The 13,276-nt window shown below is 42.1% G+C and overlaps 1 long non-coding RNA gene across 1 annotated transcript; it reads left to right on the top strand.

Annotated features, from left to right (window-relative positions):
• Window positions 1-272: 272 nt before the first annotated feature.
• On the top strand, window positions 273-1,580 carry LOC307199738. Its single transcript, XR_013832148.1, has 2 exons — window positions 273-663; window positions 985-1,580. It is a non-coding gene; the product is annotated as an uncharacterized lncRNA (long non-coding RNA).
• The last annotated feature ends 11,696 nt before the right edge of the window (window positions 1,581-13,276 follow it).

Raw genomic sequence — 13,276 nt, forward strand, 5'->3', positions numbered from 1 at the left:
GTAAAGAACTTCTGGGAAATGATATATAATGAGATGAAAAAGATGTTGAAATATACATTCTTAAAAAAAAAACAACCAGAAGCATTTTTACTTGGTATTATAGGCCAAAACATTAATAGGCAAAATGTTAAATGGTACTTCTGTGCAACAACAGCGGCAAGAGTACTGTTAGCCCAGAAATGGAAGCTATTGACTATGCAGCATTGGACAAAATGACAGGAAGGATTCGAAACCTGAGGAACCAGAGATTTACAGAAGATTGGAAGAAGTACCGTATTTTTCACACCATTGGACGCACTTTTTACTCTTAAAAAGTAAGGGGAAATGTCTGTGCGTCCTATGGAGCAAATGTGTGGTCCCTGGAGCCAAATTGCCAGAGTGCGGCACACTCTTGGACTGGTCTTTGGTAGTGGTGGTGGAGCCTCGCTCGTCTGCCGGCAGCCTCGGCTTCCCCCTGCAGCCCCGGGAAGCTTTGGAGCAAGGGGAGGGCTGTGCACCCATGCCCCGCACTCCTGGGCTGCTGAATGGGGGTGGGGGGTGCTGCTCTGCCAACAGCCTGCCCTTCCCCTCAAGGTTTGGAACAGTGGGCAGGCCGTTCACTGAGAGAGGGGAGAAAGAGGACGGAGAGGAGGGGGACCAAGAAGCTGGGTGAAGGGAGATGAGGTTGTTGATTTGTAGCAGTGTCCAGTGCACAGCGGAATGATGAGGAATACGTGCTCATACTCTATATTGCTTTATTTACATTTCAAAGCTGGTAGATTACAGAAATGCATCTTGCCTCTGCCGGAGCAGAAAATGCATCCTCTCTCCTCTGAAGCACAGAGAGAATCACAGTGAGAACTGTGAAAAACAGGAAACCAGTGTACGTCACATCCAGCCTCCCTTTCCCGTGGGAAACACAACAGCAATGCTGTCTGTGGAATGTAAACATTGTCTTGTGACAAGCCTTTCGCTGCACAGTGAAGAGAGCAGAAACCAACAGAGGTACCATAGGTTGCCGTGAGTGGAGAGTCATGGTTGAGGGCAAAGGAGAGGGAGCAGTGAAGGGGAGAAATTGTAGACGTCACCTGAGGAGTTTGGGTGAAAGGGATGGAGAGGAGGAGGCTGGAAAAGGGGACTGTTCTGCTTGGGGGGGGGAGAGAAAAAAAGTGGGGAAAAGGAAAGCCCCCCAAGCCTGCCGCTGAGAAGCTCTGCTTGGCTGTTTCTTGACTGTAATTCAAGTAAAGGGAATGTTTGCGAGCAGCTGGCAGGCTGTTCGCTGAGAGGGGAGGAAGAGGATTGAGAGGAAAAAATGTGGCATTAGCAATGCTTTGGATGGATACGAAGATGGTATTTTACATGAAGATAGCGAAGAAAGTGATGTCAGTGACTGTGAGCAACTGAGCTTCATAAATTCTGACAGTGATGAGTTCTTGGGGTTCACAGAAGACTAGAAGAGTACTCAAACCTTAAAGTCTCTCTTCATTTGTTAATGACAGTGATGATGGTTCTTAATGCCATTGTTGACTGCTGTTCACTTTACATGGCTGTAATGTGATTCTGATATACCGGTTGTTTATTAAATACAGTAGTTTATACAACATTTGATTCAGAATATTTTTTCCTTGTTTTCCTCCTCTAAAAACTAGGTGCGCCCTATGGTCGGGTGCATCCAATGGAGCGAAAAATACGGTATATGAATTATTTGAAGAGCAACTATAATCAACAAATTACGCGAGTAGGACTACAAGAAGTTTTGTAAGGAGAAATATACAAAGTGTTACAAAGTAGAAAAAGATAGAGATATTGGTTATGAGTTTGAAATGTAATAGGGAAACTAAGAAATGCATACTAAGAGATTAGATTAGAAAATTTTCAGACAGGACCAATGGAAGTCAAAAAAAATTGAATAAGATGTAAAAGTATGTTTAATTACTGTTGAAAATGGTATGTTAAAAAACTAATTTTATATATATATATATATATATATATATATATATATATATATATATATAAAAGAAAACAGGGTGCTGATCCAGCAGGCTCTTCTTATGTTCTTACTTTCCTAATAACTTTAGACATTTCTATACCACAGCTGATTTCTATACCACTCTTCAGCCAATGGATGAAGTTAAAAACAATGTTGTTGCTTGTTAATATGCTCTTATGTCACCCACATAATTGCAGGCAAGTCCTTAAAAATGGATTCGATTCCAGCACTTCTACTATGGCCGTTTGAGGCCCTGGAAGGCCAACACTGTCACTTGCATCTTTGGATTGGGATGGGAGAAGTGGAGATGGGTTACTTTGGGCATTGTATTCCAATAGTAATTCTCCCTCTGCTTCCCAAATGCCTCCCATTATTTCCCTCCACACCTTGAGCTGCCCATTTCTTTCGCTAGTCCATCTTTTTAAATACACAGCCTACCCTTTCCCTATCGCTAACACACATAATTCACTCTCTATGGCAGCCAGCTACCCTCCCTTCTTGTGGTATGGACCTGTCTGGGGTCTGCTTTCCTGAAGAACATCAATGCACCATCTCAAAGAGTATGTGCATTTCCCTTCTAGTGTATCTCCTTTGCTTCCTGTGTCTGAAAGCTGTTGATTTTTTAAATTAAAATTGGCAACAGTACAACTGGAAGGTGGGGGAGGAGAAAAAGTTAAAAACTGGAATGGTTATCTGCTCTCGGAATATGAAGTATGTTATGTGGAAAAAGTAATTGGACTTGCTGCCACCTAATGGCCTTGACTCAGCAGTGCTGATGCATGCAGGGACTTGCCAGTCGATGCTCTAAACTCATAGTGGAGAATCCCTTTGTGCCCTCAAGACCTCTCCTTTCCAAGAATGTCTTTCCGCAAGGCCTAAACACTGATGCCGAAATCCAACATTGCCTGAGCTCTGCGAGTGAGGCTTTCTCCCAATTGAAGTGCAGAGGGTTTGAGGACTGGGACATTCGCAGGGAAACCACAATGCTTGTTTGCAAAGCTATTGTACTACCAACCTTACTGTATACTTGTGAAACATGGACCACTTATAAACGCTATCTCCAACTCCTCTAAAGATTCCATCAATGGTGTCTCTGGAAATTTTTACACATCACTTGGGAAGACAGGCGAACTAATATCAGTGTACTGGAAGAAGCAAAGATCACCAGTGTTAAAGCAATGATTCTTCAAGATCAACTTCGTTGGACTGGTCATGTTGTGCAGATGCCTAATGGTCATCTTCCGAAGCAACTACTCTATTCCGAACTTAAAAATGGAAAGCGTAATGCTGGTGGTCAACAAAAAGAGGTTTAAAGACTCTCCCAAGGAAAATCTTTAAAAATGTAGTATAAACACCAACAATTGGGAAACACTTGCCTGCAAGCACTCCAATTGGAGAACAGCCTTTACCAAAGGTGTCATGGGCTTTGAAGACACTCGAACTCAGGACGCAAGGGAGAAACGTGCTAAGAGGAAGGCATGTGAAATATACTCAGAGTCGCAAAGTGATTTCATGCTCTTTATTCAGCTCATAGTGGTGAGGAGGAATGAATGAAAGTCCCCTCAAAGTATTTGCTTTATATACATTATTTACACAATGGGCTGCATGTGATTGGCTAATTCCGGAATTCTACTGTAAGCCAATCAGGTTGTGGATTCACTTCTATCTGGAGCATGATTGGGTGGTTCCTGCCAACCAATCATACTGCTGCATTGTTCTAGGACCAATCAGACTGCTGCATTCTGAATCCTATTGTTCTAGGACCAATCAGACTGCTGCATTTTTGATCCTATTCAACTCAGTACATAACAGCATGTTTGGCAAATCCACACCGTGATCAGCTCCCACCCGGAAACCAATGTGGAAGGGTCCAGAATTGGCCTCCACAGTCACTTACGGACTCATTGTTAAAACCATGGAAGACAATCTTACTCAGCTATGAGTGATCGACAAAGAAGAGAAAGCAGAAGAAGAAGCTCTTTGGATAAGGCAACTGTTAGAATCACAGCTGTTGTAAATGCATGAATTGGCCACTTGGCTTCTGTGTAAGGCCACTGCATAATTTTCTGGATAAGCAGCTTTTATATATTTACCCTGCCTTGATGAATGAAAATACTTCAATTTTGGACTACAGTGCTTGCAATTATAACCTTCTTGGTTGCTTTTACATGCACAGGGGCATGCAATAGGATAGAAGAGGGCTCACAGCAATGATGTTAACTTGGGGGGGGGGAGCAAAATCCAGAAAGAAAGAAAATTGAGTCATTAAGGGATTAATAGCTGCCACCCATACATATTCTCTTTTTGCTGAAGAAGTACAAAATGAGTTCCAGTCCTGGAGATCTCATCCTGTATTGTTTGGAGGTTTTTTAAATTTTAAATTTTATTTTGTATACATGTGCTATATTGTTTGTGAAGTTGCAATTTTGTTCATGCAGTGAGTGAGCATAACCAAGTTGCCAGTCCCCGTGTGCAGGTCAAGTACAAATCAGAGTTTGTGAATTTGGACTAAACAACAAACTTTTGTGTGCCACAAATCAGGAAATGACGAGGAATTGTGGTGCACAAGAGAAGTCTGTGCCTGCGAGTCTTTCAAGCTTTTTTTTGCAAAATATTAAAAACATGGCTTGCCAATACATCTAAACCACCACACACATTTATCAAGATGATGGGGTAACATAAAAGCAAATTTCTTTGGTAACAGAGAGAGATGAAATATATGTCAATAGAATAAAAGAACTATCCTTATTTTTTTAAATTATTCCCCCCAGCCCCTGTGCTGTTACTGGGCCTCTGAATGGGCAACAGATAAATTCGCTTGCATAGACCTGGTGCTCTTATGCAAGAGCCCAAATCTGAAGTGGAGGGGCAATCCATATGCATAAAAATCAATGAAAGGTTTTATTTACCATTTGACTTCAGTAGGATGTAGCTCATTCGTCAGAATGACTATGAATGGAAAATGATTACATGGAATAATTCTAAGTACCGGTATTCTCTAAAGTTTGCTTAGCACAGCTGCTTGCTGCTGCTGCTGTTTCTCAGATGATTGCAGGAACTCTAAATTATATCCTTACAATTGTCCGTAATGAGCCTGTTGCCCTGGTTCATGATAAATACAGAACAGGTTTTTGGGCTGCCTTAATGCAAAACCATGAATCAGTAGATAGTCGTTGCCATATCAGTTCCAAAGCGTAGGAGATGCAAAGCAGTTGGAAATGTATATCACATTCATTGACCCAAGGATATGCCAGCTTTCAAGTTTCACCAACATCCGCACCAAGCAGTATTGCCTTATATTGGAATTAATTTGAAATATCATTCAAGATGGAAGGCAGATCAGTGAGGCTTCCAACCTCAGACAGGCTTCCAACTATGAACTATTTCTATATGATCCTTACTCAAGCTTCCAAATCGACATCTGCATTTATAACAAACTCCAAACACGGAGCCTGAAGGAAATTGCATCATTTTATTCTTTGTAATCATAACCCAGAAACTAGTGGGTACTATTATCTGGATTTCCTGAGAGCAGTGGAGAGAACACTTGCATAACTACAAGTAACAGGGATATATATATATATATATATATATACCGTATTTTTCGTCCCATAGGACGCTCCGTCCCATAGGACGCACCTACTTTTTTTTGGGGGGGGGGGGAAATAAAGGGAATTTTTTTCCCTTTATTTCCCCCCCCAAAACCAGGTCGGGGAACAGTGGGATGGCGGTGCTGCGCCTCCCCGCTGTCCCCCGAGCTTGTGGGGCTGGCCGATGTCTGCCTGGCGCGAGGGGCGCTCTGCTTCAGGGCGCCCCGCGCGTCGGGCGGCAGGCTACTGTCCGCAGCATGGGGAGCCCTCTGTTTCAGGGCGCCCCACGCGCCCCCCCCCCCCCCGGTGCGCAAGGCTTGCGGGCACCTGCGCGAAGCATGGGGCATCCTCCAAAGGGCACCCCGTGCTCTGCGCTGCAGGCTGCCGCCTGCAAGTGCGTCCTATAGGGTGAAAAATACGGTATATATATATATGCCAAGGTTCCCTATACCTGACTCAGAGCTTGTAATATCCTGAAAGAGGACCTGGCTGGCTGGCTGGAACCCTGAACAGGAGCATTCCTTTTGGGGGGATGAAGATGCACTGCAATGCTGGTTGTTGTTTTTTTCCAAGTTCCACACTTCAAGATACTATTTTTGTTGGGTAAAAATGCAAAATTTCCCTGGTGCTGTTTGTTCAGATACGTCATTTAATACATTTTTAAGAAGGCAGTTTCTAATGTCAGGGTAAGATAAAAATAGGCCAAAGCTGCGGTCTACAAAAGGGATAAACGGGGACTGTGAAGCCGATAAGCAATTCCTTTCGGCATTCCATTGTGTATAAGCAGACGCTGAAATGCCTATTTTTGCACATGAAATACTGAAAGTCCCCTCCTAGTACAGCTTGGCAGAGTATCAAATTTGATTTCTTTGTCTGATGATTGACTGGAATCTGATTGCTAACATGTCATTTTGTTTTTTGTCTGCGGCAAAAAGCCTTTTCCTCTTGGTTTCCTTTTTCAGTCTGCATCTTTTAATTCAGTGTCACCCCCATTTCCACAAGTTCTGAATGGTTGCAAGGAAGGCTGTGATTACTGGGGGTAGGGTTCACAAAATCTGGTCAGACTGGTGACGCAAATATGCCCTTTGGCTAACCCAAGTCCTCTCCTGTCTCTCTAATAACCTGATATTAGATGGTGACAAAGCAGTCCTTATTGATGTGGGCACGGGTATCTGGCCCAAGCTTTGGGAATTTATATTACTCCTCTTCTGCCTAAGTGGAGGCTGGATCATGGTCATGGATTTTAAATGTAATGCAGCTTTTGATATGCAAAACACATGTCTCCTGATATAGATACAAAAAGGGGCTATAGTTAGAAGGTTCATGGGTAGCCTCATTACGGAATCTTCCTTGTGATGAGAATGTACTATGGCGTCTTTTATCTTTTTGATATTTTTCCAACCTATCATTTTCAACATTGTAAAACATACTTTTATATCTTATACATTTTTTTTTTACTTCCATCAGTCACATCTGAAAATTTTCTAATTTTTTCCACTTAATTTACACTTCTTACTTCACTATTACTTTTAAATATCATAACTAATGTGTCTCTTCTTTATCTCCTTTGCAATATTTCATATATTCCTCCTTACAAAGCTTCTTGTAGTCCTACTAGCGTAATTTGTTGATTACAATTGTTCTTCAAATAGTTCGCATATTTATTTCTGTGAATCTCTGGTATCGCAGGTTTCGAATCCTTCCTATCATCTTATCCAATTCTGCGTCTTTATCTTTTTGTTCACACACACACACACACACACACACACACACACACACAAAATGAATGATTTTGGAAGCAAGCAGACTCCTAAAGAAAACAGCATAACCACTAATCATCATTAGATTGCTGGGGCAACTGTGTCAGGTGGATGGGGTACAAATAATACGTTGTTGTTGTTGTTGTTGTTGTTGTTTCCCCCTAATGCTTCATTCAATTAAGCCAAGCCCAACCAGACTCCCCTATCTCCTCCTCTTTCTTCAAGACTCCTTCTGCAGTCAAACTTCAAGTGCCATTTTTCTGCCCCGCCCAGTAGCTGAAGACTGAGAAAAGATTTCCAGTCAATAAAAAAATAAAGCCCCTTTGTTAAGACCCTGATCACCCATCCATTGCCAGATGGTAGCATTGCCAAATTAGTCAAAATTAAATACATATATATGCCTCCTAAATACATATATATGCCTCCTACTGAATGCATTTAGAAAGCAGAGAATGTTTTCTTATTCAGGGACAATAATCTATCTTTATATTTGTTTTTTTCTCCGTATACAATACATAGTAATCTAATAACTTTTTTTTTACTAGATCTTTGAGAGTAGAATCCTTGATTATTTCATCAGTTCTTCTGTCACTCTCCACAGGAACCTGTGGGTAATTTGCTTAGTAAATTCTTCTCTACCCAGGAGGCCTAGTAAGTCTTTCTCTGTATATGATTTTGAAGTTTCTTCACAAAAGGTGTTAATCCCAAGGTATTATTAATAACATTGTAGTGTTCTAATTATATATACATGAAGAAGGAGTGAAGGGCAATGAGCACATTTTAAGATAATTCTGGGTTTTGTATGTGGAGAACAGGGGAGGATTTTGATAATCCAGTCACATCGGCGATACTCTGCAGGCCATGCAAAAACTCATACTGCTTATATCACAACATCTCCACAGGCATTTCTGGCTCATATATTCACAGAATGAAAAGTCTTCTTTTAAAAAAAAACCAAACGGGAGTATGCTTTACTTGGTAAGAAACGTTTTCTCATCCTGTCATTTCATACATATTTGATTGGCTGGTAAAAAGAAAGCAACATTTCCTTCAGTGAATTGGATTAACTACAGAGGGGAAGAGATTCTGATGCTTCTCTCAATGAGATTAGCAATAAGAGCACTCAGTTGGGCTGGTCAGTTTGAGAACTACGTAACTCAATAAAGCAATACATAAATGGCAGAGGGAGAATAAAATGCAAGAACAGAAACATTCCCAGTCGTAAGTGCTTTGGAGGAAATGAACCCTGGGTAGAACTCCATGACAAAACATTTCAACCAGTCTCGTTGCAACTTTTCATAATATCAGAGTTATTTTTGTTTATCGAGATTCACCTTAATTACAGATTTAGTGTCTACCTCTTTGTGTCTACCTCTTTAGTCACATATGGGACAAAGGTGGTGCTGTGGGTTAAACCACAGAGCCCAGGACTTGCCAATCAGAAGGTCGGCGGTTCGAATCCCCGCGACGGGGTGAGCTCCTGTTGCTCGGTCCCTGCTCCTGCCAACCTAGCAGTTCGAAAGCAAGTCAAAGTGCAAGTAGATAAATAGGTACCGCTCCAGCGGGAAGTTACTGGTAAATGGCATTTCCGTGCACTGCTCTGGTTCGCCAGAAGCAGCTTAGTCATGCTGGCCACATGACCCGGAAGCTGTACGCCGGCTCCCACGGCCAATAAAGCGAGATGAGCGCCGCAACCCCAGAGTCAGACACAACTGGATCTAATGGTCAGGGGTCCCTTTACCTTTACCGTTACCTTGAGTCACATATCCAAGAATTGACTTCTATATAAAATAGACAAATTTCCCTTCTAATGAAGGGATGTGGCTCAGTAATACACCACATGCTTTGCCAGAAAGTGGTCCCCAGTAAGCATCTCTAGCATTCCCAGTTGGAAAGACCAGGTGGCAAGTGATGTGAGAGCTCTTTACTTGAGATTTTGGGGAGCCACTGCAAGTCAAAGTAGGCAATACTGGGCTTCTATATACAGTGGTACCTCAGGTTAAGAACTTAATTCGTTCTGGAGGTCCGTTCTTAACCTGAAACTGTTCTTAACCTGAGGTACCACTTTAGTTAATGGGGCCTCCCACTGCCGCCACACCACCACCTTTTGATTTCTGTTCTCATCCTGAAGCAAAGTTCTTAACCTGAGATACTATTTCTGGGTTAGCGGAGTCTGTAACCTGAAGCATCTGTAACCCGAGGTACCACTGTATATATAATTGTGTCTGAGCAAAGATGCTAACTCTGGAGTGGCTAAGAGAAATTGACTAGGGCAGCTTACCTGTGATTAATGTGTAGAGTGGATAGTAAAACTACTGGGTAAAATTACATGACCTTGGACTTAAGCATCACAAAAACATGATCCATGCACAGAATTCAGAATCTATTATGGTCAGGACGACAATATGTAACATATTTTTAGACCTCATAGTATTTGTAGCAGTTATTGGAAGAAAAAAATCTTGTGGGACCCTAAGTTGCGAGGTTTTCTTTATTTGTTATTTGAGATATATACAGTGGTACCTCGGGTTAAGAACTTAATTCGTTCTGGAGCTATGTTCTTAACCTGAAACTGTTCTTAACCTGAGGTACCACTTTAGCAAATGGCGCCTCCTGCTGCCACTGTGCCGCCGCCACGTGATTTCTGTTCTCATCCTGAAGCAAAGTTCTTAACCCGAGGTACTATTTCTGGGTTAGAGGAGTCTGTAACCTGAAGCGTATGTAACCTGAAGCGTATGTAACCCGAGGTACCACTGTAATTTAAAACCTCCAAGTGAGGTTATATTACACACACACACACACACACACACACACACACACACACACACAGCATTATTACAGATCCATACTTGTGCTTGGAGAATTGAGAGAATACTAGAGTCTCAGTTTCCGTGTAAAAAAATAAAATTCTCTCTCTCCTTAAGATAGGGAATGAATGCTTGAAGGCACATACTGAATATATGCCCAGGAAGTGACATCTGTCTCAGTCTGTGATCAAAATTCCCAGCTCTTGAAGTTTCTATTTATATTGGGAGAAAAATAAGACAGCTTGCCTAACTCTTCCCTTCAAACACATAATCCAGAATTTTTAAACCTGTTAACTGTAAATTCTGAGACTATAAACAACTGAAAAGTCCCCATCTATTTTCTTCTTTCTCCTCCCCTCCCCCCAGATTCTAACTTCACTTCCATTATGGATTCCCACCTCACATATGTTAATTCATAAAATGGGTCCACACTGTGAAAAGGGCAGTGGAGTCAAAGAGTTGGCCATACCTTTAAGGTTACATGGGTCTGGTTGGGACGGTTGAACGGGGGGGGGGGGGGGGGCTGTCTACACCCCTGACTGTACAGGGCCCCAGTTCATGGAGAGGTCTATGTATGCGAACTTTCCTAGCTCAGACATCAACGCTCAACATGTGGATGTTCGAAACTGAGGCAGGTGAGCTCTGCCAGCAGCTTTCAATGCATGAATAGGGCTTAACTGATTCTCCCAGCAGCTCAAAACTCTTTCTCTCCTAGACTGCCCCGCTGTCACCTAAAAAGCCCCACGAACTTTCTAACACACCCAGTAGGTGTCCTGATAGGAGAGTAACACCTTCCTGTGCAAGAAGAGGGGGCAAATCCAGGATTATCATTGCAGAACACAGGATTCTTTGCAAGCAGGTCTTTGTAAATTTGCCATCACAAGAGGGAGCTCTTAATTGCTTTCTTGGTGAAGTCATTCTATTCAGTGCCTGAATCACAGAATCACAGAAATGTAGAGCTGGAATGGACCACAAGGACCATCTAGACCAGTGTTTCTCAACCTTGGGTCCCCAGATGTTGTTGGACTACAACTCCCATCATCCCTGAGCTCTGGCCTTGCTAGGTAGGGATGATGGGAGTTGTAGTTCAACAACATCTGGGGTCCCAAGGTTGAAAAAGGCTGATCTAGTCCAATCCCCTGGAATTCAGGAATTTTTTTGCCCAGCGTGGGTGATTTAGATCATATGGAACGTTTTCTAAGGGCCCCAGAAATTCTGGGAACTGTAGTTTAAAGCTGTTGAGTGTTGTTAGGGGACACCCCCCAAAATTCACTTTACAGAAGTGGGCATATGTCCAGGGTGTGCCTTCGAGCATTCCTTCCCTATGTTAAGGAGGGAAAATGTTTTGTTATTTACATAGAAACTGATACTCTGGTGTTCTCTCATTTCTCCAGCTGAACATAAGTATGGATCTATAACAATGGTATAACCATATTCTGTCTTTCTAGAAAAAAAGACACGCAACCGAATGCCTTTGTATTTAAGTCAGAAAAAGCTACCTATGAAGATAAATGCTATATATCCAGCACATACCCTCCAACATTTCTACGATGCAAATAGGGACATCCGATTCCATCATCATAATATTTTTATTATTTATACCCTAACCATCTGACTGGGTTGACCCAGCCACTCTGGGTGGCTTCCAACATATATAAAAACATAATAAAACATTAAACATTTTTTAAAAACTTCCCTACACAGGGCTGCTTTCAACTGTCTTCTAAAGGTTGTATAGTTACTTATTTCCTTGGCTCGGGGGTCGCATAACTCCATACCCTCCAACATGACTCCAACCCGCCAATGAAAATAGGGACGTCCTAAGGAAAAGCAGGACATTCAGGGATCAACTCAGAAACTGGGATGGCTTCTGTAAATCCAGGACTGTCCCTGGAAAATAGGGGCACTTGGAGGGACTGCTAGTAAACATGTGGTTTGGACCTTGATGACATTTTTTCCCCCAATCAGGAGAAAATTCAATTTAACACATTTATATGGGAGTTCCAAGCACTTATATTAAAGCTGTTAGGTAGCTTATAAAAAGGATTAGTTAAATTAATAGTCTCTAGGTCTGTCACTGGCTATAGTCCATGATAGTATCTCCAGATGTCTGTGAGCTCCCAAATGCATCTGGTTGGCCATAACTGTAAAAAGAATATTGAACCGGACGGATCAAGTCTGATCAGATGCAGCAGCACTTTTCATCTTAAGTTCTCAAAACAAGTCTCAGAACAGGGAGGCCACTAACAGCAGCATCACACTGTGTGCATGAGTCTGTGTGCATGAACATAGCCAGGATCTAATAAATTTGTCCCATGGTTTTCATGAGACAAATTTAGGAATTGTTCTCAGTCTGTGTGCATGAACATAGCCAGAATCTAATAAATTTGTCCCATGGTTTTCATGAGACAAATTTAGGAATTGTTCTCTATGTGCAAGGTGGCTGAGGCAAGGCTGAAAGAGGAGAAATAATATGGAGGAACTTTGGGAACAGGAAAAGTGCCTTTACCACAACGATCCCTTTGTCCACACACACATACATATGACAGCAGGGCTTCTAGAATAGGGAACGAGTTTGTGGGGCCTCCTTGATTTACGGCACTTTGGTTTTAAAACAAATTAAGCACATACAGATGGCGCTGCACTGGAAAATTTGACTGGTTCCAAACTGGTCTTCATTTTCTTCCTAGCAAAGTATTTAATTGATCAATTAATTTAAAGATTTATGTACAGTCAGGCAAAGCTTCCAGGATGATCAATCAAAGCAAGGTAATACACACACACACACACACACACACACACACACACACAATATTTAATGAAAAGGTAGCAATGGTGGTGCCACAAAGGTGCCTCTAGGGAGTTAATTAAAAAATGAGGTGCCACCACTGAGAAGGCTCTCGTCTCAATTTACCTCAGGGACCTACAGGACAACCTCCTACTCTAACCTCTGGTAAATAGCTCTTAAGCTTTGTAGGGTTTTCAAGGCAATTGCCTGCACTTCAGATTGCGTACTTGGAACACATAACTACCATCAACCACTGAAAGTCTAATGAGCAAAGGGGGGGGGGAAGGAGCTGCATATTTCTGTGAATATGCAGGAATCAAGTATTAGCACTGGGAAACCTGCTCAGCTAGGGATTATTTATA

Source organism: Podarcis cretensis, assembly GCF_951804945.1.
Source record: "Podarcis cretensis genome assembly, chromosome: 12".
In the NCBI taxonomy this organism is placed as follows: Eukaryota; Metazoa; Chordata; class Lepidosauria; order Squamata; family Lacertidae; genus Podarcis; species Podarcis cretensis.